Source organism: Petaurus breviceps, unplaced genomic scaffold, assembly GCF_028583685.1.
Source record: "Petaurus breviceps papuanus isolate PSGF00001 unplaced genomic scaffold, PetGlider_PUasm1.0 64, whole genome shotgun sequence".
NCBI lineage: Eukaryota > Metazoa > Chordata > Mammalia > Diprotodontia > Petauridae > Petaurus > Petaurus breviceps.
Genome location: NW_027186428.1, coordinates 7,388,034 through 7,412,043, shown reverse-complemented (window position 1 = coordinate 7,412,043; position 24,010 = coordinate 7,388,034). Strand labels below are relative to the sequence as shown.

At 41.4% G+C, this 24,010-nt stretch overlaps 1 pseudogene; it reads right to left on the bottom strand.

The window, feature by feature from the left end:
- Positions 1-2,363: 2,363 nt before the first annotated feature.
- The window catches only part of LOC138173775 (solute carrier family 25 member 3 pseudogene), a 115,448-nt pseudogene continuing 93,801 nt past the window's right edge, over positions 2,364-24,010 (bottom strand).

Genomic DNA, 24,010 nt, shown 5'->3' with positions numbered 1-24,010 from the left:
TAAGGAAGATACATACTGTTCGTAGAGGAGAATCTCACATTACAATCCTGATTCTGATTCTCACAGTTCTTGTATCCTTGCTATAGTCGCTAAGCCATTACCCTCCAAAGACTCAAGACAGTAGGATATTCCCTTCCCTAAGCCTAAGAGGAAAGAGAAGTAAGAGTGGGGTGATATTTCATCAAGGAGAGCAGAGGTTAGAGTTGATGCACTTTTTCTCAGCATAAACATCCCTTCCAGCCTGGCAATCTTGAGCAGTCCTCTCCTAGAAAGAATCACAGGATTTCACTAGCCGAAACAATCAATCAACCAGCATTTATTAGTTGCCTGCTATGTGCCAGACATTGTGCTAGGCACTCACAGATAGAAAGTGTAAAACAATCCCTATTCACAATGAGCTTACGCTCTAATGATGTAGACAAGTATATAAAAATAAATACAAAGAAAATAAGTAAAAAGTAGTCAACTACAAGATAGTTTGGGAAGGAGAAAGTCAGTAATTGGGGAGATCAGGGAAGGTTTCATGGAGAGGCTGGTGCTTGAACTGAGTCTTGAGAGAAAAGAAGGACTCTGTGAGCTGGAGGGAAAGAAGGATAGCATTCCAGGCTTGCAGGATGGCCAGTGCAGCACAGCCCAGGGTGAAGAACAGAGAGAAGCCCAGTTGTGTAGAAGGAAGAGCCATGTACAATGAGGCAGAAAGATAGGCTGGGACCAGGCTGTCAAGGGCTTTAAAAGATAAACAGTGGAGGTTCTATTTTATTGTAAAGGCAACAGGAAACCACTGGAGTTTATTGAGTAGGGGAAGGACATGGTCAAAACTGCACTGCTTTGGTAGTGATAAGTAGGATAGACTGGAGGGGAGAGAAACTTGAAGTGAAGACATCTAATGTGAAATATCCAATAGATAATTAATGATGAGAGTTGGGGAAGGCTGAAGCTCAGGGGAAAAACTGGAGCTGGATATGTAGATCTGAGTCATCTACATAGAGATGATAATTAGAGCTTTGGGAGTTAATGAGGTCAATGAGAGAGAAAGTACAGAGATTCAAGAGAGCTCGGGATATATCCCCGAGATACCTACAGTTAGGGGGTATGAAGTGGATGTTGAGTCAACAAAGGAGACTAGGTCTAATATCCTAGGATGGAGTCTGGGCACTGGGTTTTCAATAGGAATCATCCCAAATGGAGGCATTGTGTTGTATTTCTTCCTTTCCCAGGTTTTTTGTTTTGATTTTACACTTGACATCCAGAACCTATCAATCATCATTGGATAACTCTGGGATACTGTCTGACAGGGGCAGCAACTCAGGTCTGACTCCCAAGGTTACTTTGGTATAGATGGAGATAAAGCTCACAAAGAGGGGGGAGGGGTGGAAGTCTCCCGTGCTTCCCTTCCCCTCTTTTCTCGTTTTTCTTTCTTGCATGACCCATCTTCCCACACACATTCACAAACAAACAGAAAATGTACATGTGTAGGGGACAAAATAAGGACAGGGACAAGTCCTTGTGTTTGAGGAACTTCTAATTTAGTGTGTGTGGGGGGGTGGGGAATGGCTGATAAACAATACATAGTATAATGAGTGTTAACATATATGATACATTCTAGATATGTGCTATAGGAATTCAGGGTGGGGAGAGGTCAGTGAGATCTTGAACAGCTAGGAAAGCTTCCAGGAACAAGACACTGGGGCAGGTCCTTGAAGGGTGGAGAACAGAGGGGAAGTTATTACAGGCAAGAGCAAAGACAAAGTATGAGAATATAAGTGGCACACCCTGGGGACAATGAAGGGCCCAAACTGGAGAGCTCTGTTTTAAGGAGGAACAGGAGACACCTTTTTAAGGAGTACCAGAAGTAAGACTGGGGCAAATTATGTGGGACTTTGAAACAAGTCCTAGAAAGAGAGTGAGGGGATCTGAGCTCTAGTTCCAGCTTTACCACTAAATTCACAATATAGGGTCAAAGATTAAGAACTGGAAGGGACCTCAGAGGCCAACTGGTCTGTCATTTTACAGAAAAGGAAACTTTTTTTTTAGGAAGGTAAATTACTTGCCCAAGGTCACACAAAGAATGAGTGACAGAAAAAGAATTTAAACTTGGGTCCTCTAACTCTGCCAGTTTGTCTCACTCATAGCACCATGGTCACACAATCCCTCTGGGTCTCATTTTCCTTACGTTTAAAATGAGGGCACTAGATTAGAGGTTCTCAAAATTCTCCTTTAGCTCTAACTCCCATGCAGGGATGGGACTATGGGAGAACATCCACAAGCTGCCCTTCCAGGAATCTCAAACAGGATTCAAGAGACCCCCACCCATCTGCCATTCAGGATGTGTGAGCAGATGGGCTCTGCTCTTTGCATTAAAATTTTTTTTTTCACGAATAGTTAGTTTATTGCAACAGTTACATTTTGAAACCCTTGTATCAGGCAAGGGCACAACCAGTAATTACATCAAGAATAGACCATCTACACAGTCAAATATATAAAAGTTTCTTTTATATTTGCTCAACGCTGGTCAGCAAGCAGATTCAGTTCATAGTTGATTCATCTACTGTGTCAACCCAAGCTTCTTCTTCAGAGACTCTGGCATCTCAGGTGGAGAAGGATGGGGAAGTCTGAAATAGACTTTCACGGAGTCATAGATGAACCACTGTAGTGCAGTCAGGATACCAATCATGATGATACGGGCAAAGAACCCCTTCCATACACCTTTGAATCCAAGCCTTTGAAGGACTTGTGAAGCTGAGCTGCCCTTCTCCTTGTTCAGCACAGATACCACAGAGTCAGCAGGGTGAGACACGATGGCACAGAAGACACCAGCTATGTAACCTGCCACGAAGGTCACCACCAGCTGTTCTCCCTTTGAGCACTCACTTTGGGGCTTCAGAACAACGTACTTGTACAGGGCCTCAACTGTTCGCTCAAAGCAAGCAAACTTCATCATGGTGTATGGGATCTGTCTCATCCACAAAGGTGCATACCCTTGTAGAATGCAAAGAGGCCCTCTTCTTTAAACATTTTTGGAGCAGCCTCCCTCAGGGTGTTGGCGCAGCCTGGCTGGGTCTGAATTCTGACCTTGGCAGCTTCCATAGGAGCCAGGGCAATATCAGCAAAGAATTCAGCACTGGCTGAGGCAGCCAAATACAGGGATGTGCGCCAGAGTTAAGCATTTTCCTCAGCAAGAAGGTTACTATACAACACTTTGAAGACTGCATAAAAACCAAACTTGCCAAGTCCCTGCATTGAGTACCCAATGAATGTTGGAGGCCATCCTTTAGCCAGACCACGAACACCATCTTCTCGAAGTGTGATGGAGAATCCATTAAAGATGCCCTTGTATTTCTGGGGGTCCACCTGCATCCTGCATTTCACTAAGTTGAGGGGTACAACAGCAGTGTGTGTCAGGCCACAACTTAAGACCCCACCAATGCCACAGAGCGCATAAAACTTCATAGAGCCATATTCACAACTGTGTTCTTCCACGGCGGTGGGGCACGCCCAGGGGCCCTGCGGGGCTGGAGTCGGCCTCATACTGCATGAGCTGCAGATGCGGCGCGTGGAAGGGGTTGGCGTGCGCCAAGTGTGCCACGGACGAGTACATCCTCCACCCTGGCCTCCGCTTCGGCGTCGCCCGCTTACTTAAGATGGTGGAGACAAACCTAAAATTTTTTTTTAAAGGAAGAGGAATCTTTTAAGAGTTCTGTACCAGAAACAGTCACTCACACCCCGTACTCCAGAAAACATGAGAAATTCATGCTGAAGAGAAGAGGTCAAAATGTGATCTTGTACCCACTGTGATAGAGGAGGAGAGGAGTGGAAAACCTTGGGTTCTGGTTCTGGTTCTAGCCCAACTAACTCCATGACCACAAGCTTCTTCCTCACCACAACCTCTAGTTCTTAAATTCCTCCCCTTCTTCCTCCAGTCTGTTCTGTTCTCATTTCTTCACTTCCTAGCTTTGACCAGTTCCACCCTTCCATTCCTTGCCTCCTTGTCCTTCCATCATTCATGCTCCAGTCTAATCCCAAGCAGCTAGGTAGCATAGTGGATACAGGAGGAAGACATCATCTTGAGTTAAAATCTGGCCTCAGATCCTTACTAGCTGTGTAAGACTTCAGGCAAGTTACTTAACCCTTTTTACCTCAGTTTCTTTATCTGTAAAATGAGAAGGAAAGGGCAAACCACTCCAGCATCTTTGCCAAGAAAACCCCAAATAGGGTTATGAAGAGTTTTTGATGCTGTCGACTACCTGGATCTTATTGGAACTCTCTTTCCTTGGACTCCTGTTATTATTGTCAATTCAATTCAACTCTCTTATCACTTGTCAGACTTCTCCTTAAGTCTCCTTGTTATAATATCATCATACGATAAGCTTAGGCATGCCCCAGCATTTTCTCTTTGGCTGTCTTTTTTCTCTACACTCCCCAATTGGTGATATCCTCTGTTCACATGGATTTAATTATAACCTGTATACCCAGTCCTAATCTTTCTCCTGAACCTTCATCTTTCATCATAGAAAGTTCATCTTTTTCCAGGCCTACATTTCCAACTTCTTGCTGGAGATTTTCACCATTTTGTATCACCAGAACTCATCATATTCCAAACTGAATACTATATCTTTCCTCAAAACCTCTTCTTCAAAACTTATTTCTCTTAAATGCTATAGATGCAAATACTATCCTTCAATCAGCCAAGTTCATTATCTTTGACTCTTTTTTTCCCACTTGATCAATTGCCAAACACTATAAATTCTCCCCAACATCCCTTTCTCTCCGGACCCACTGTCATATTCAGACCATTTCCCTGACTTCAGTATCTTCTCTCCCAACCATATTTCACATACCTACTACATTAACCTTCCTAATGCACAACTCTGACCAACTCACTTCTCTGTTCAGAATCCTTTACTAGCTCCCCATTGCCTACAAGATGCAATGCAAACCCCTCAGCTTGACATGTACCGCCCTCCACAATCTGGTTGTAATATACCTTTAAAGTCTCATTATTATTCTTTACTGTTTCAGCCAAACTTGACTACTTTCTATTTCTAGGATTCTACTTACCATTGCCCAATTTGGTATTTTGTGTAGGCTATCACTTACCTATGCCTGAAATGAGCTTCCTTCTCAACTCACTTTATTCCTTAGTCATCTTCTTACTAGTCACTTTGACACTCATACATCTCGAGACCTTGCTTTGAGACTCTACTGCCTTAACTGATGAAAACCTCATTAGGCCCACTGCTTCAGGCAGGCCCCAATCATACTTTGCTTTATGCTCCTCTCCCTGGCCACCTTCTCATCATCTGTCTTGCCAACTTTTCCTTTCCTTCCCCCTCATGCTCCTGCCAGTTCTGGAACCATAATCAAATCAACTCTATTATCACCCCTGGAAAAAGCATATCAATTTCCTCTCCTATGGCCCTACTCTCCAACCCCTTAACTTTCCAAACCAAAGTACCCCTTTCCTTCACCACGTTTTTTTTTTCTCCATTAGAAAGCAAAATCTTTGAGAGTAGGGGCTGTTTTTGCTTTTGTATGTGTATCCCCAACACTTAGCACAGTCTATGACACGAAATAAGCACTTAATAAATATTTTAAATTCATTTATTTATTCCTGATATTCCGAATATTTCAAGGCTCAGTTGAGAAGCCACCTCTCATGAAGCCTCCCCATTTCTCCCAGCTGAAACTAATATCTTGCTTTTCAAATTTTTCTTAGAGACTTTGTCTAGATCTCTCCTTTGCTCCCCAATACTCTTGTTATGTTTATCTCTGAACATGCTGTTTTCTCTCCATGCCTATCTCCCAGTAGAAAGTAAGCTCCTTTTCTTTTTGTGGCTTTTCCCTTTTGTTCTGATCTTTCTTTCACAACATGACTAATGTGGAAATATGTTTAATACGACTGTACATGTATAGCCTATATCAGATTGCTTGCTCCTGGGGAGGGGAAGGAGGAAGAAAAAAATTTAGAATTCAAAATCTTATAAAGGTGAATGTTGAAAGCTATCTTTACACATAATAGGAAAAAATAAAATACTATTAAGTGGGGGGGGAGAAAAGACAGTAAGTTCCTTGAAAGCAACAACTGTCAGTCAAAAATTTTATTTTTGTTATCTCTGGGGTTCAACATGGTGTATTCAACAAAGTAGGCACTTAAAAAATGTTTAATTGAAGATGAATTAAAATGTTATCTTAACTAGCCCTACTCTGTAATTCCTAAGAATAGGAGCCATGTGTCCTTCCTTTGTTTTTTTTAAAATATGTTTTAGTGATATACTCTATTTTTACATTACTTATTATTTCCCTCTCCATAGTTTCCATCACTGTACCTCTCCCTCATACCTTCTTTCAGAAAGTCAGGCCTTATAGAAAAGAAAAAAAGTTCAGTAAAACTAATCAATATACTAAAAAAAGTCTGATGTTTCATGTAATATTTTACCCCTCCATCTCTGCAAAGAAGAAGTGAAGGGTCTTTATTTTTCTATTCTTTGGAGTCAAACCTGGTCATTATAATTTTGCAGCCAGTCAGTCAAAAAATATGAAGTGCCTACTATATGCCAGATACTGTGCTAAGCACTGGGGAAACAAAGGCAACAGACAATCCCTGCTCCCAAGGAGCCCAAAGTCTAATGGCATGAGAAGAGAGGGAGAGGAAAGGAGAGAGGAACATCATGCCCAAAACTAGGTACAAACAAGCTATACACAAGATAAATAGGAAATAGCTCACAGAAAACGCACTAGAATTAGTTAGTTAATTAATTAATTAAATTTAAAGGAGATCAGAAAGTCTTCCAGCAAAAGGAAGAATTTTATCTGGGGGCCATCTTCAGTCATCCTGATCTATATCTTGCCACTGGACCCAGATGGCTCTGGAGGAGAAATGAGGCTGGTGACTGACTTCCTCACTTAAATCCAATTCACTTGCAAGTCATGGCATCATCTTCCTGATTCATGGTCCTCTTGGACAACAAAGGACAAACAACAACAGAATTTTAGCTGGGATTTGAAGGAAGTCAGGGAAGTAAGGATGCCAATGAAAATTCCCAGAGCCAGGAGATGGAGTGTTTTGTTGACAGGAAGAAGGCCAATTCACTAGATTGCAGAGCGTGGAGGCAGGGAGAGGGGTGGAGTGAAAAGTGTAAAAAGACTAGGAAGTTCAGGGAAATGGGATCTCTGAATGCCAAACAGACTTTTATATCTGATCCTAAAGGTGATAAGGAAACTATGGAGTTTCCTGAACAGGGAGAGTGATGTGATTGGATCTGTGCTTTAGGAAGATCACTTTGACAGCTGAGTGGGGAGAGACTTGAGGCAGACAGACCCCTAGTCAGCTACTGAATAATGCAGGTGTGAGGTGAGGGGGCCTACACCAGAGTGGTGGTAGTGTCAGAGGAGAGGAAGACACAGATTCAAGAGATTTTACAAAGGTAAAATTGGCAAGCCTTGGCAATGACTTGAATGTAGGGGATGAGAGAGATACAGCAGTTAAGGATGACTTTTAGGTTGTGAGCCTGAAGGATTGGGAAGATGGTGGTGTCCTCAACAGTAACAGGGAAGGTAGAAAGACAGGAGAGTTTGGGGCGGGGGGGGGGGGGGGGGGGAAAGGGGGGGAAGGGGGGAAGGGTAGAGAATGAGTTCATTCTAGACACATTGGGTTTCTACTGTTTTATTTTTCTTTTCATTTATAATGTTGCAATTGCGTATATTGTTTTCTTGGTTATTCATTTCTTTAGTCTTTCTACTCTTCTCCATATTCAACATGTTCATTATTTTCTTACAGCACAATAACATTCTATGACATGCATGTACTATAATTTATTTAGCCATTTCCCAACTGATAAGTACTTACTCTTTTTTTTCTAGTTCTTTGCTACCACAAAAAGTGCTACTAGAAATATTTTGGGTAATATAGCCATTTGTTTTGTCATTGACCTACCCGAGATATATGCCTAGCAACTAAATCTCTGGGCCAAAGGGTATGCATACTTTAGTCACTTTCTTTGCATAATTATCATTAATTTATAGCTCCAATAACAGTGCACTAGTATGCCTGTCTTTCCATAAACCCCACCCTTCAACATTGCTTATTCCCATCTTTTGCTATGTATTTTCCAATTTGCTGGTTGTGAGGTAAAACCTCAGATATATTTTAGTTTGAATTCCTCTTATTATTAGTGATTTGGCAATTTTTTCTTACAATTATTAGTAATTCACAATTCTTTCCAGAGCTGTTTGTTCATATCCTTTGACCACTTACTTATTCTATTGGGAATAGCTCTTGGTCTTATGTTTCTGTTAGTTGCCTACGTCAGGCCCTTCTCACAGACATATGATACAAAGATTTGATCCCAGCCAAATACTTCCCATCTTATCGCAGATACTCCACTTTAGTTAATGCATGAAAATTATCTCCTTTATCTTCTATAATTGCCTCTATTTCTTTTAAGTAAAGATTTTGCCCTCTATCTTATACAAGATAATTTTAGGGGAAAGGCACCAGTAATGGGGTGGAGGTGGGAGTGAATCAGGGAAGACTTCATGTAGGAGTTGAGTCTTCAAGGAAGCTCGAAACTCTAAAAGGCCAAAGGAAGGAGAAAGTGCATGCCAGACTAGGGGAGAGTCTATACAAAGGCATGGAGATGGGAGATGGGATGCCCTGTGTAACAAACAGCAAGACTAACAAGTAACTATACTACAGAATGGATGAAAGGGATGGTTTAACAGAAAGATTAATGTGATCAGAGCAAAAATGGACAGAGGGCCTGGAATAGTGACTTCTCTTCTGTACCTTACACTTGTGAAGAGACATTGACAGATTGGAACATGTCTGGAGGGCAGCCCCTGTACTGAAGACATTGAAAATTATGTCACATTGGGAGGGAAAGGCTAATAGGAATTGTAGTGTTCATCCTGAAGAAGACCTAGGAGTGACTTGATCACCATTTTCAAGTATTTGAAGGACTAGCACAGGGCAGAGGAAGCTGATATAGCCTCTGAGTGGCTCCAGAGGGGAGACCTGAGCCTACTGGATAAAAGAACAATTTAGCTAAACATAAAGAAGAACTTTATAACTGTAAAAGCTGCCCAGTAATGGAAACATGCACCTCAGTTCCTGTCACTGGAAGTTTTCATATAGATGTTACATGTTATCCTTTGGGGATGATATAGAGCAGGGCTTCTTAACCTGGGGTCTGTGATCTTGTTGTTTTAAATATTTTCTTAACTATTTTTAAAAAATTGTTTCCTTTGTAATTGTATGTATTTCATCTTGTGCATTTAAAAACATGATTCTGAGAAGGAAGGTGTCCAAAGGCTTCCCCAGACTGCCAAAGGGGTCCTTGATACAGAAAAAATCAAGTATTCCTAGGCAGAACTTACTACATAGAGTGTAGGTTAGATTAAATTATATCAGTTTTCTTCTAACACTAAAATCCAAAGAATGTATCTCTTCTATTTCATTTCAATCTGATTCAACAAACACTTATTAGATAAAATTCAAAGAACAGACAATTTAGCATTAGCCTTAGAGAGAGGTGAATACTTGGGCTCTTGCCTTCAAGTGCCTGGTGAAAAATACACCAAAGTGAAAGCCCAGGAGAAAGGAATTAAACAAATGTGGCACAGGGAAAGAATGTTGGATTTGGAATTCTAAGGTTTTGAATCCTGATACTCTAACTTGATACCTTATGTGATGTAACTTCTCTGGGCCTCAGTTTCTCATCTGTAAAATGAGGGAGTTGAAGTGGAAGACCTCTAAGGTCCCTTCCACTTTCTGAATCTACATTCCTATAAAATATTCATTAAAGGCCTACTATATATAAAACACCATATTAGGTGCAGAGCTACAAATAGATAAGACAGAGTCCCTGCTCTCAAGGAGTTTATAATCAAATTGAAAAGGGGGAGAAGTATGTTAAATGAAAACAATGCAAAGGAAAGAGAAACCAGAGGAAAGATCACTTTCACCTCATCAGAATAGGGATGGGGGCATTAGCTAAAAGGAAGGGAGAGATGTTAGCACCAGGTAGGTGAGGAAGATGAAGGAATAGAAAGAGCTAACAGAGGAAGGGCAAATTTTTGTTTTTGCAGGGTGTTCCAAGTTCATTTGGGGGTATTTTTGAGTGTGATGTGCTATCAGGATATTCAGGGGAAGATATTCAGTAGGCCTATGGAGATATAGGACAGGAGCTCTTAGTTCTTGAGAAACCAAAGATAAGGATTTGGGAGTCGTCTGTATAGAAGAGATGCCATGGGGATGGATGAGGGATGCCATGGCGATGGAAGCAGTGTTGAGTGAGAAAACAAGACCTGTTATAGAATCTTGAGGCATCCATGCTTAAGGGGCAAGAAAGAGATGCGAAGCCAGCAAAGGAGACAGGAAAATGGTTAGATATTGAAAGAGAATCATATGGATTTTGTTTTTTGACTGCCTTAAGTACAGTAATTCAAGAAAAAAAGAGAGTGTCAAGGATGGGGTATATGTACAGGGGATCCTATAGAGAGGACAGGGGTCCTTCTACCTACATTTCTTGGGGCTGTTATTCTGTAATGGGAATGCAAATTTGGAAGATCTTCCCTGCCCCTAGGCTAAAGTGCACCTGAAGCCTGGGGTGGGAGGCTTGTTTTTCAGTAGATACTTCTTGATTGGCCAGTGAGTCAATAAGGTTGTTACATTCTCTGAGCCAGGAGAAGGCTATATAAGCCCTGATGTGTAGCTTTGTTTTGGGACTCACTTTGAGAAGTGTTCTGTGATTTGATTAAATTCTGGGAAGCCGTTGTTGAGAGTCCCCCGGCTTTGAAAAACCCAGATGTGGAAACTCAGATGTTGACTGGGTATGGGTGTAATGGTTGGACAGTTTGGAAAGCTGTCTACTTGATCTGTTAATGTCTTGATAATACTGTCTGTATATTTTGAAGTTTGGGGTGCTGACCTTTTTCCCCTGAACAAGGTAAACGATATATGAATGACTGATTAAAGTAAGCTTGTTAACCCATTTTGAGTTGCTTTCCTTTATCAAAGCAGATCCAAGAACCTGTGGTGGCTGCAAACCCTTAGGACGCTTGGGGTACTTGCTGCTACATATTCTCACCATGATTAAGAGTTCATTTATTGTTCTTTCCTTGCCACTAAATAGGAGATTGCACAGACAGGGCCTAGGGTTTGGGAGGGGTACTATGGATACACTGTCAGAGAGCAGAAGGAAGAATGAGGGTCCACAAGTTTGTGTTACCATGATACTAACACAAAGGACCTAGTGTTCAGGCCATTGCTGCTCTGTCCCTATTGTAGAAAAAACACAACCACTATACTGGTTTTGATCTAGGCATCTGGGAGAATCCCCAGGGCTGTAGTCTGTGTCTTCTCCCTTTCTCTCTCCTCCAATCAAATGCAAAGAGATATAATCCAAAACTCAAAATTGAAAGGGACTTCAAAGATCTTTTAGTTTGATTTCTGGCTTTTCACAAAGCCATGGCAATATGGTGGTAATCTCATTGTCAGCTGGGGTGCTGAAAGGGTGGAGGAAGATAGAGGCGGGGTGGTAGACAGTATGACCAGGACTGTGAGAACGGAAGTGCTGAGTCGGGAAGGAAGGGCCTAGAACAGGGGCAGGGGCCAGAGGCTGGAGACAAGTCCTCAAGAGGCTTGTGAATAGGGTTTTATATGCCACTGACAGGAAGAGGTTTCTTACTTCTGCTCCAAGTTGTATACTCTGTGCAACGTGTGTCAAACAATCATTAAGTTGGGCACTTCTGCTACACACTGTGACCTTAGACTAGGTTGTTCTCCTCACTCTGATCATGGCTTTTTTTTATCTTTTAGGGGGACAGGGAAAGTAAGAAATCCCTGGCATACAAAGGTAGACTCTCTATCTGGTTCTACCTAGGTACCTCCAGCAGCTAAGATCTCTCTTCTCTAGTCCCTGCCTCAACCTTTACTTCCTAGGGGACAGCCAGGAGTGTCTCTAAGCCAAACAACAGAGCAGAGCACCTAGGAGCTCAACATAATGAAACTTCCCTTGTACAAACCTCAAGACTCAACTCTTTTCACTGGATGTGTCTCATTCATAGGGCCACCCTCATCTTTAATTCAATTTAATGTAATATACATTTATGAAACAGTCAACTTAATTGGAGGTGGGAAGGCAAGGCAGTTGGGGTTAAATGACTTGCCCAAGGTCACACAGCTAGTAAGGGTGTCAAGTGTCTGAGGTCGAATTTGAACTCAGGTCCTCCTGACTCCAGGGCTGGTGCTCTATTCACTGCACCACCTAGCTGTCCCTAAGATCCTATTTGAAAAGCACTTGGCATATGCCTAGCACATAGTAGGGGCCTAAAAAAAGCTTGTTCCCTTCTCCCCTCCTCAGGTCTGTCTTCGTGTAGAGGGTGAGCCAGTTCACCAGTGTTCTAATTAGCACTGACCCAGTGCACTATTCTTCTGACCTTAAGCATATGCTGCCTTGGATTGTTTATCTCTCCAAATGTCCCATCTCACCCTTCCTGGATTACAAGGATGGGTACACAGCAGCAGCCATATTTCTCTAGGACTCTCCTCTCAACTATTCAACGAGGTACTATACTTCAGGTATAAGTCCCAGAGGAGTGACTCGCTCAAGGTGGCCCGGCGCTCTGAGCCAAACCGAGGGGTCTTGTTCAGTAACCATTTATTGAGTGCATTTATAGTTTCCAGTTTGCCTCTGGGGAGCTTTGTCTGCCCAGAGCTAATAAGGGCAGTGATTTCTGCCCTTAGATTAGAGAGGTTCTTTTATTCTGTGGAAACCACTTAAGGCAAGTGCAGGTTCCATGTTAGTTCACTGCTAGGCCTGTGGCGGGGACTCAGTAAAAACATGATGAATAATGGGTTGGATTTATGTCCTCACTTACACCTTTGGCTCCTTTCTAGCAGTCCCTCGGCTCTGCAACAGTTTTCTTACCGTTCAGTCCTTGTATTAAAGGGCCTCAGTTGAGAGTCTTATCCACTCTGGCCTCCCTCAACTCCAACAGGGAACTCCAACAGGGAAAGGGGAAACTGAGACTGAATGTAAGGGCTGGAAGGTGGTCTTGGTCACCAAACCACAGAGTTGCAGCAACATCTGTGGGAAGCTCATGAGGAACTTGGCCCCATTCCCTTCCCCCTTTCCTTGGGGTGGGGGTTGGGAGGGTGGCAGGGTAGACATGCATAGTATAGCAACCTATAACTAAATTACAGTGTCTCTCAGCTTTTACTCAGACCAATCAGTTCTTTTTTTGGGGGGGAGGGGCAGGGTCCTTGGGAAGTATCCTATGTCGTGGTCTGGAGATAAAGGAGGGTATCACTTCCATTTCTGTCCTTGTCTCAATTCCTAATTAACACTATCATAAGAAACATTAAAACTGCATGAACTAGCAGTCCCTGGGAATAACTTCCATTTAACACACTTGTTAAATACCTATTATGTGCTAGGGGCTGGAAATAGAGACTCTGCTCACAAGAAGCTTACATTCTAAGAGCAACTGATTTCCTCTGCCTGATTATGCCTCTTCCATTTCCTTTCCCAACCCCCATTAACCTGAATTTCAAGGCTTATGGGCACCCTTGGACAGAACAGCAGAAGCACAAAACAGCTGATTTGTGGTTTAGGACTTTGGTCCTTAAGAATCTGGCTGGATTTACTTATAAATTAGAGAAAATTTATGATACTGTCCCCTGAACACCACTCCTAATCTGTTTCAAGGAGGCCAGCCTTTTGGTATCTGCTGACAGCTGCAAAGTACAGTGATTTGGGGTGGGGACTGTTTCTTTGTCTTTGGAAACCTCCAAGTTTGAGATAAAACTAAATCCCAAGTTCAATTACAGCTTCAAAGCCACAGACAGAGTGTTCAGGATGCAAGTTCAGAGGACAGAGCCCATTCGGTAAGTGCCCTGAGCCTGTTGCTACGGTCACTCCAAAGCCTGTTTTGGCCGCTTCTCTCTGACCCTACATTCACCTCCCAGCACCCTGGGAAACATCAACCACAGATGTGAAATTAACATCTCAAAACCACAAGTGCATTTCCTTTTGACACAAGGCTCAGCTCCTCTGTACTCTAATTTGGCCTTTTAGCTGGGACCATTTCAGAACCAGTTCATAGCCTGGCCCCAGCTCAAAGAGAACCCCAAAACCTGGAGATGTCATTTGTGCAAAGCCAAACAACTGGGTAAACTAAGGCAGAAGTTGCCCTGCTGGCAGCGCAGCCCTGATATCTTCTAGCCTAGCCTCCTGGGCCCCTTTCACATCTGCAGCTGTTAGGCCTTACCTAAGCTTCCCCTCCCAAGACCCACACACCACTATAATGCCCACTCCTGGGCCCCACTTCCTGCAGAGGCAGGGCCAGGGATGTGAGATGACGACCAAGGTGGGAAGGAAGTGGTGCCTCCTCATGGGGGCGGGACCGGGAGGACACTGGGGCAAGCTTCCCTGCTGGGCCTCCAGTCACCTTGTTTTGTGCTCAGTTTCAAAGTCACTTTTTCTGCTTTTACTGACTCTGGCTTATCTTTAACCCAAGAGGCTGAAAGGTCTATCCCTCAACCTTCCCCAAGCAAATCAAGGAGGGACAGAGCTTCTTGAAAGGACCCATGGTCTAGGTTCTGCCCATCCTAATTACTCCTGTTATCTCAAATCCAAGGTCACTGACTGTGAGCTTCTCTAGACACCCAGTCTGGACATGGGCATATTAGCCAGTAGCTCCCATACTGAAAGGCTCATTGTCACAGCTGTGCCAGATGGGTGACCTAGTCTTTCTCCCTACTTTTCTTTCATTCCCATCTCCATGGGAAGCAGCTTCATGTAGTGTTTCCGGAGTGCTGGCCTTGGGAGTTAAGGGTCAAGATTTCAAATTCTGACAACCTATCTGGGCTTGCTTCATCTGTAAAATTGGGGGGGGGGGGAAGAGAAAAGGACTGGCTTACATGACCTTTAAGGTTCCTTCTACTATGATCCTACTCCCCATGGCTGCCATTCCCAACAGCCTGGCCTGATTCAGGTAACAGGAGGCAGGGGAGGTTCATGGGGAACAGAGGCAATAATGTAGCTGACTTCTTTGGTCACCCTTCTCCAGACTGACTTTCCTTGCCATTAAACTGCACATCTCATTTCTCCACCCCCCATTCACGCTTCTAAGAAAACATGCTGCTCAATATTTTAAGGATAATAAACTTCAAAAGACTTAGTTACTCTGATCAAGACAATGATCCAAGACAATTCCAAAGGACTCATGATGAAAAATGCTATCCCCCTCCAAAGAGAGAACTGATGAACTCTGAAGACAGGTTGAAGTATACTTTTTCAACTTTATTTTTCTTTTGTATGTGTGTGTTTTCTTTTGCAACATGGTTAATATGGAAATATGTTTTGCATGACTTCACATGTATAATCAATATCATATTACTTGCCTTCTCAAGGGGATAGGGTCGGGTGAGAAGAAAACAATTTAGAACTCAATATTTTTAAAAATGAATGTTTAAAAAATGTTTTTACATGTAACTGGGAAATATTTAACAAAACAAAAAAAATTTAACAAAAGAAAGAAAACATGCTGCTGCTGTCTTGCATATTGGGGCAGTCTTACTTGCTAGCTGCTGATACCCCTGGCAAGAGGAAAGTCTGGGGCATTTGGTGGCCCAGAATTCTCAGCTAGGTCCAAGCTGTGTGTGGAAATCAAATATTCAAAGTAACAAACGTGTCAGAGAATAGTGTGTATGGGGAGTGGGCCAAGAGGGACTCTAGCTTGAGGAGAGACCCCAGCTGAGAAGATATGTGGGTAGATAATGGACTCAGGGTCAAAGAGGCAACCATAGTGGGAAGTAGGAAAAAACTCCTTCTAAAAGTCCCTGTATTGTGATGTAAATTAATGTGATATAGATTAACTGTGATGTAATTAATGTTAATTGAATTTAATTTGGGATAGATTACTTATAGTTATACCAAGTCCAAACTAATCTTAAATGGAAAACATTTAAGCCAACTCATACAAATCAGTCTCGAAGAGCCAATATCTAAAAGAAATCAGGCTCAGGAAAAAAGGAAGTTAATCAAAAGGGCTTAAAGGAAAGTTATTATCCTCAGCCTCTCCTTGTGTTTATTAAGAGTTTTGGAGAGTATGAGCTGCAGTAAAGTCTGAGGTTTCTCAGCCGAAGGATGTGGGAAGGTCCTACCATTCAGGTCAGAGAGAATGTTTAGGGCCTTCTTCCCCTCTCTCGCTTCTGACTGGGAAAATCCCAGAAGAAAATCAATTCAACCTTCTGTTAGTACAGAGCTGTTTCCTGTTTCAGTTTCCAGTTTCAGTTTCCAAGATCTAACAACATCTCATCCAAGGTGCCAGGGGAGGCACCAAGGGGTTGGACTAACCAAGAAAATTCATCAGCCACAGACAGACTTCTTGGCCTCGGGAGCTCTTCAGCCCCTAAATTAGTCTGGGCCCCAGTCACTGGCTTATTATCAAGCCCAGTCTAGAATATATCCCAACACAAGGCCCCAGTGTTAAGTATGGAAGAAAACAAATATCTGTTAGCATGTTCTATCGCTAAACGAATGAGTATATTGGTCTCGGATCATCATCAACTCTGAGGCATGAATTCTAGAGAAATCGCAGGATGCTATCATATGAGATGCTGTCACACCTCTTCTGGTTTTCCTTTAACATGGAAATGTGTTTTTCTGTGTAATGATAATGATCAAACTTGGCCTTCAAGAAGATGGGAGAAAATGTACCTCCTTCCCTTTTTTTTTGCACAGGTCAGGGACTGTAAGTGTGAAACAGTACATACACTGCCAGACTGGGCAGATGCACTGATTAGTCTGGCTGAGTTGCTTTCCTTCCTTTTTTTTTTTTAAGTCTCTGCTACAAGGGAAGGCTCTCCAGGAAGCAGGTGACACTGGATATGTGAAAATTTAAGGTGATGCAAAAAAAAAAAAAAAAGAAAAGATATCAATAACATTTTAATTTGAAAAAGCCAACATGTGCTCCAAAGGTTGTGAAAAAGTCAGAAGAAGAAAAAAGTCCCATTAACAACAACTTTGGAGAGGAGGGGATCATCAGGGAAAGGTCTCTACAGATAGCTCTTGCCACAGTTTATAGTCAGCAATCAGCCTGAGAAATGGTTGGGTGGGGAACTTGTGTCTACCCAACGTCCCCTGGAGACCAGCAGGTGTAGCAACATGCTAATCTAGTGCAAATTTGCTCTTCTACATGGCTGTTATCAGACTTTTGATAAATCATTAATCAAATACACCATAAAAAGATAATGTGTTCAGAACTTGGCTGTAAAGGTCCAAGCTAAAACTTTAAATAAACCCTTCTTTAGGATAGCCTCAGAGCACAGAAACAAACACAAGTTTATTAGGTCCAGTTCTGACGGAAACAAAAGTATGGTCCCTCTCAAGCAGATGTTAAAATTCACTTCTGAAGCGATTCATAAGCATGGCTGCATTCACCCCAACTTAAGCATGGTTTAGAACATAAATAGTTCCACCTAATTGAAAGCTGGAGAGCAACAGTTCTTCTGATGTTCAAGGTCCAAGTCAATCAGGTCCAAAGAATGGGAGAGGAAAGCCATTTATCCATCTGCCTAGGAAGTGAGATAGAACCATCTTGTCAGGGTACAGGCTGCCATGCTATGCTGTATGGTGGTCAGTGAAAGGACAGACCAATCAAGTCTGCACTCAGTGATGCCGTCTGGGTGTATTTGAGTCAACATCTGTTTACACGTTCATCTGTACCATCAGTTGGACCCTGAAAGGAAATTTCAAAGCAAGAGCTTTTAAGAGGACATGTTTCAATCTGGTTGTCACAGACATATAAGGACTCATAGGGCTTCCTTTGACCCACAGTAACATGATCTGTCATGGGACGAGGGCAAGGCATGAGGGGGAGTCAACAGATCAAAAGGATTGCTTTAAGGGCAAAGAGAGCATTCCATAGATATATTTGTCTAGAAATTAATCACTAGTAATAATCCTTTCTTCTCTTTAGGGTAGAGGTTCTTAAACCTAAAGCTGAAATGAAAAAAAAAAATACATCTTTATTTCAATATAATCAACTTCCTCTGTAATCCTATATAGTTTATTCTATGTATTTTAAAACATTCTATGTATTTAAATCATTCACAGGATTTGCCAAAGGAGTCTATGACACAAGAAAAGTTAAGAACCTGTTTTAGAGGGTGGTTGGGATTTGAAGGATCCTAGCCCCAGCAAAGGCCTAAAAACTGACAAAGAAGTGACTAGAATGTTAAAAGCAGGGACTGATAGGAGAAATGTGCCCAAGAGACTTGGTTGTGCTGTCAGCATCGAAGGTATTTTATCAGACTTGGTTTCTTTTGTTATCAACATCTTTACTGAATGATACCTGGCAGCTTTTCCCCAGTCCCCCCTTCACTCCCAAAGCTAGCTCTGAGCTCTCACTTTGCCTTCTCACTCCTGCACTTTGATTATTCCTTACCACATAGCTCCTCAAAAGATGGAAGAGGAAAAAGCAAGGAAGCTACTGGCTTATAAATGTGTCTGGAAGCTCTCTTGGGAGTCAAATATCTTAATTATGTGCACAGATTTTGCAGAGAAGCTGGTTGAGAGACCTCTCAGGTGAAAATCAGAAGAAAGGGCTGAAACTGGGTCAAGAAACAGCAACCTCAATCATTCCTTCTCACATCATAAACTGTGAGTCAACAGGGAAACCCAAAGGCCTGGTGAATAATGACTTATTTTTCAGTCAGTCAGGTAATGTCATCTATATGTGTATGGCCTCATTTAAATTACTGTAATAGCTAACAAAAATACAGAGCTTTATTACTGACCATTATACCAGCTCAAACTCAGTGTGAAACTGCAAATGGTCTTAGAATCTACCTTAGGATCTGGTTTCCACTCTCCAAACGATCTCCTAATATATTACAGAACTTTGTCATGAGAGAAAGTCAATCTCATTGGTAATTTACAGGCTCCACGCTTCCTTTGTTCCCCCTTTTTTGGACGGGGGTCCCGTGTCTAGGGGGAGAGGAGTGAGAATCAGTATATCTGCCCTTCTCCAGGGCTGGGACATTGTTCCTGATCTCCATGACTTTTCAAATATGACTGACAGCTACTCAGTAATCATCTGCAGATTTATTCGTTTACGTTTCAACCCTGGCAATCACTTGTCTTTCTTCCATCAGAAGAGAAAAATCTCCTTGAAAGAAAATTAGCAAGGAAACCAGGAAGTGTACAATTCTTTCTGTCCATCATCTGTTCTCATCCCATTGGTCCCAAGCAGTGGTCCTCTGCTTTCTATAATCCTCCTCTTGCTCCCAACACAGATCAAGAAAACCTTTCTGTTCTTTACACTCAGAGTCAAACCTCCACAGTTGTGAGCCTGAGCGATCTTAGCAGCATTCTTACAGAACCATGCCTTTCTTCAGTACTCCTTTCCTGTTTACTGGCTTAGCTTCCGTCTTTTATATGTTTTTTTTTTAAAACACTAACTTGAAAAATCAATTGGTTCCCTGAGAAGCTATGTGAGTCTCTTGAGTTGGCTACCCCTTTACTTCCACATCATGGTCTCTGTGCTTGTGTTCTCAGAATTTCGTTTTTGAGAGTTTCTCATCCCTCTTGTTCCAATTTCCCCTGTCAAATTTTAGGCCATGAAATCCCACCTGATTCCATTTCTCTGAACATTCTGAAATCTGCTTTCCAAATTCTAGGAGAATATGTTTGGTTTTCCTCTCTTTATTAATTATAAACTCTAAGATGGAGTGACCATTTCCCCCCAAGATTCCCATCATTTCTATTTCAGTAGTCAATTCTTCCCTGTTGGTCTAGAATAAGACGTAAAAGAATAGTTCCCTTAGTTGTTTTTTTCACCTTCGGGATAATAAAATTATCATTAAAGGAAGTAAAAAATTTATTAGCTCATTTGCTTTTGACAGAGGAAGCTACAACATATATTCAAACACTTTCTACACCAGGCCTCCTTATCGGGTTTGTAATGTGTTTCCTGAACATTTCATCAATTTTTGTCCTCCTATTCAAGGGGTCTATAACATATGCCCTCAAGAATATAATTTCAATTTCTCTTCACCACTCTATCATGCTTCTCCATTCAATTTCTAGATTTCCTCACAAGTAAATCTTCTCAAAACACACTGACCTTTCCTGTTGTTTTTTTCTTAAATAAGTTAAACCCTTCCATACCCATATTCCAAGTCATTAATTCAATCCCACCAAGTTATCATATGAGCTCAAATTTAATTTCTTACATTAGGATAGTTAGTTCACTTTATTATCTAAACTTTGGGCTTCTGAGTAAAGGCACATTTGAGGCCATGAGTATTACTGCTGGTTCTATTTTTGTATATTGTGTCCAGTGACTTACTGGTCCTCTCTACTGATTCTTCCTCTCCAAGAGATTTTTTTTTGTGTATATTTGGGCATGTTTTTCTCCCTTACCCATTAATTTCAGTTTAAAATACTTCTGATCTGATTTGCAAAACTGTTTCCTCTTGAGTCAACTTCAACTCAGAGCAAATGAGGGTAGAGTTCTTAAGAAACAACACAAACTGAAACAGGTAATCTATAGCTTTGGCTATGCATTAATTATTAAACACACAAAATAAATCTTGAGCCTTCCATTCCCCAAAGAAAGATGTGGAAGCAAAAATACTAGGACAAGAGAGACTGGGAATCAAGGCCCACCTCTGGCATTAAATGTTACATGGTTATAGCTGTTTTGGGCAAAGGTACTTGGTTCATCCTCTTAGTCTTCTCTTCTGTGATGTGTGGGACAAGTGTGGAAACCCCTTCCTGTTCACAGATTGTGGGGAAACATGAGCTACTGTGATACCAGAACTCTGCTGCTATACTATCTTCATGCACACTAACATCAATGGCCTGTGCATTCTCTCTCTGATCTTGGCCTCCCTTTTTCAGTGCACTCTCACTTTTGGACTTTACAATAGGCCAATGACACAGAGATAAACAAAGGCTCAAGGATCATGTTACACAAATAAATTGTTCAATAACATTACCTCTTCCCAATATCTTCCCAAGATCATGTTAACTTCTATAGCTTCAGAAATCTCAACAGCCAGGCAAATAATATACCTCTTAGCTATGCTGAATAAAGCAGAAGTTTCTAAGATTTGCATCTTTCCCCCTTAAGACATGTATACTTTGAAGCCACAACAGATTAAGCAAAGGCAAAGAACTAACTAGGATGAGTAAGGGAGAGAAACCTGCTAAAGGTCAGGAATCATCACTGAGTGAGTAGGCATGGGAATCAGGGCACCCAGCTCTATTACTGGTTCTTTCATTGACCTGAATGACCCTCAGGCAAGACACTTCACTCGATGGTAATCATACCTGCCTGGCAAAAAGAAAATAGTATAGCACGTTGCCTTCTTAAGAGAAAAGATGCTCTGTATGCCTAAAAGATGTTTTTTAAATGGGAAAAACAGTACCGGTACTATAGTCCAAAAGGTATCATGAAAGCATTAAAACTATTATGGTGAGTCAGAAACGTTCTCTACATGACCACAGATTCTGCCTCTAATGAGGTGCTAAGGAATACTCTATGAGTCATGACTGTCCTTCCGAATATCAACTTCAGAATTTAGAGATATGCTCAAAGTAGTAGAGTCAATAAAACACTAGGCCTTTAATCAGGAAAACCTGAGTTCAAATTCAAACTCAGATACTTACTAGCTACATGACTGTGGGCAAGTCACTTAACCCTGTTTGCCTCAGTTTTCCCATCTGTAAAATGACAATAATAATAGCACCTGCCTCCCAGGGTTCTTATGAGGATTATGTGATGACACATATAATAGAGCTTTACAAACTTTAAAGTACATGTTTGTTATCATTATTTAAAAAACACTGTTATTTCCTCCAAAAAGTCCATTACAATAAAATTATTATCTCATGTTTATATAGTATTTTAAGGTTTGCTCAAAACCTCTGCAAGTGTTATTCTCATTATATGGTTAAGGAAATCCATGTTCAGACACGTCAAGTTACTTGTCCCAGGATCTTATAGTAAATGTCAGGGTCGACATTTGAACTCAAATCCTTTGTCTCCAGAATTAGTGGGTGCTCTTTTTCCTACTGTTTATGTTATTTTTAAAAAAGTAATTATTTTCCTGAAATTACTGATGTTTTCAACCGATGTCTGGTGAAATTTTGTCAAGAGCTGGTTCCCTTTTATCTATACATCTGCCCTTTGAATAACTTTAATAAAAAAAAACCTCACTTCTTCAAAGACCCCTTATCTATTCATCTCACTCCCTTGGAATATACCCAAGAACCAGGGAAAAAACCCCAAAGACCTTTATGCAGCCAAAAGAGATGCTACAAAACCCGTGTACAGATACCTGACTCAGGAGAGCCCTCCGAGGCCCTCATTCAGAATCACTTTACTTTTATTTTAGATAAACTCCTTTATCTAGGTTCATAACCACAAGGGATTAGAAGCAACCCTTTAGAATGAGGTGGAAATGCAAGGGAGAGACACTGAACAGGCAATAGGTGACAGCAGACAGTGAGGTTATACATACAGAAACACTACCCTATAATAGACACAGGAACTGGAGGCATTAGCATTTTTACCTCAATAGCTACAGTATCACAGAAGATTACAAAGTACATTCAAAATGATGTCTAAGTCCCTAATAAAAATTAATGCAGGAAATTCTTCAACTGTTTTTTGAAAAGATTTCCAAGAGGAATTATTAAAAATAAAGATGTTTGGGCATGTAAAGATCCATTTAAGTTATCTGGAGATTTCACTTATATGTAATGACTCATTTCTTTCAATGCTGATTAATGAAGGGTTGCTCTATTTTACTCTGGTCTGGTCTAACTTTCCCTTAGAGCAACAATTCTTCTGTCCCTGAAATGAATTATGTTTGTTTCAGGAGCCTATCCTTGGTTCTATAAGTCTGACAAATGGCTTGTGGTTTGGAGGGCGCTAATTATTTAAGGGTTAAGTGTCCATGGGAGCAGTAGCACATACAGGTGGAGGGGGGTGGGAGATAAGATAAGTCAACTGAGTTACAGGAAGATTGATCTAGAGCTAGGAAGACTTCTCAGACATTACTTATTCCAATCTCGTCACTGAAGGAGTCATTTGAAAAAGGCCTTCAACTATGTTACACTGGTATTACCCTGGTCTCTGCAGCTGTGCCCAAATTTAGGTCATACTAAAGCAGTTAGGATAAAGTAAGAAGTGTCTTTGAGACCCAGAGTGAAGGCTCTACCACTGATTGAAAATTAAGGGACCTGTTGGCAGGTTGAGAGAGTAAATCAGCTGAGAAAATCCCATCCTACAGTGCTTTGCTCTGTGGATGCAAAGTCAAAACAGAAGTTCCTACCTTCAAGGAGTTTATATATCTGGTGGAAGGAAACAATACATACAAGTAGGCTAGTTGACTGAGGTGTAGACTGATGGTGAATGATGTGTACTCAGCCTTCAAAGAAAGGTTGGAGTCAGATTTTGAAGGGCTTTAAACACTAATATGAAGAAAATATATTTTATCTTCAAAGCAATAAGGTGTTGCTTAGAGGTTCTTGGTAAAGGGAATAGCATGGTCAGACCTCTGCTTTAAGAATATCAATTTGGAGGGTGGCTAGGTGGCACAGTGAATAGAGCATTGGCCCTGGAGTCAGGAGGACCTGAGTTCAAATCCGGCCTCAGACACTTAATACTTATTAGCTGTGTGACCTTGGGCAAGTCACTTAACCCCAATTGCCCTGCCTTCCTCCACTCCAAAAAGCCAAAAAAAAAAAAATCAATTTGGCACACTGTGAAGGATGATTTTGATAAGGGAGAGAGAGGATAAAGAAAAAATTAGAAGCTACTGCAGTTACTATAAATGTAATGGTATATTATGCCCTAAAAGAAATGAGGAAATTAATGAACTCAGAGAATTCCGGGAGGACCTGTATGAACTGATACAGAGTGAAGTAAGTAGAAACAGAACAATTTATACAATGAGTACAATGCTGTAAAGGAAAATAAACATGAAAGA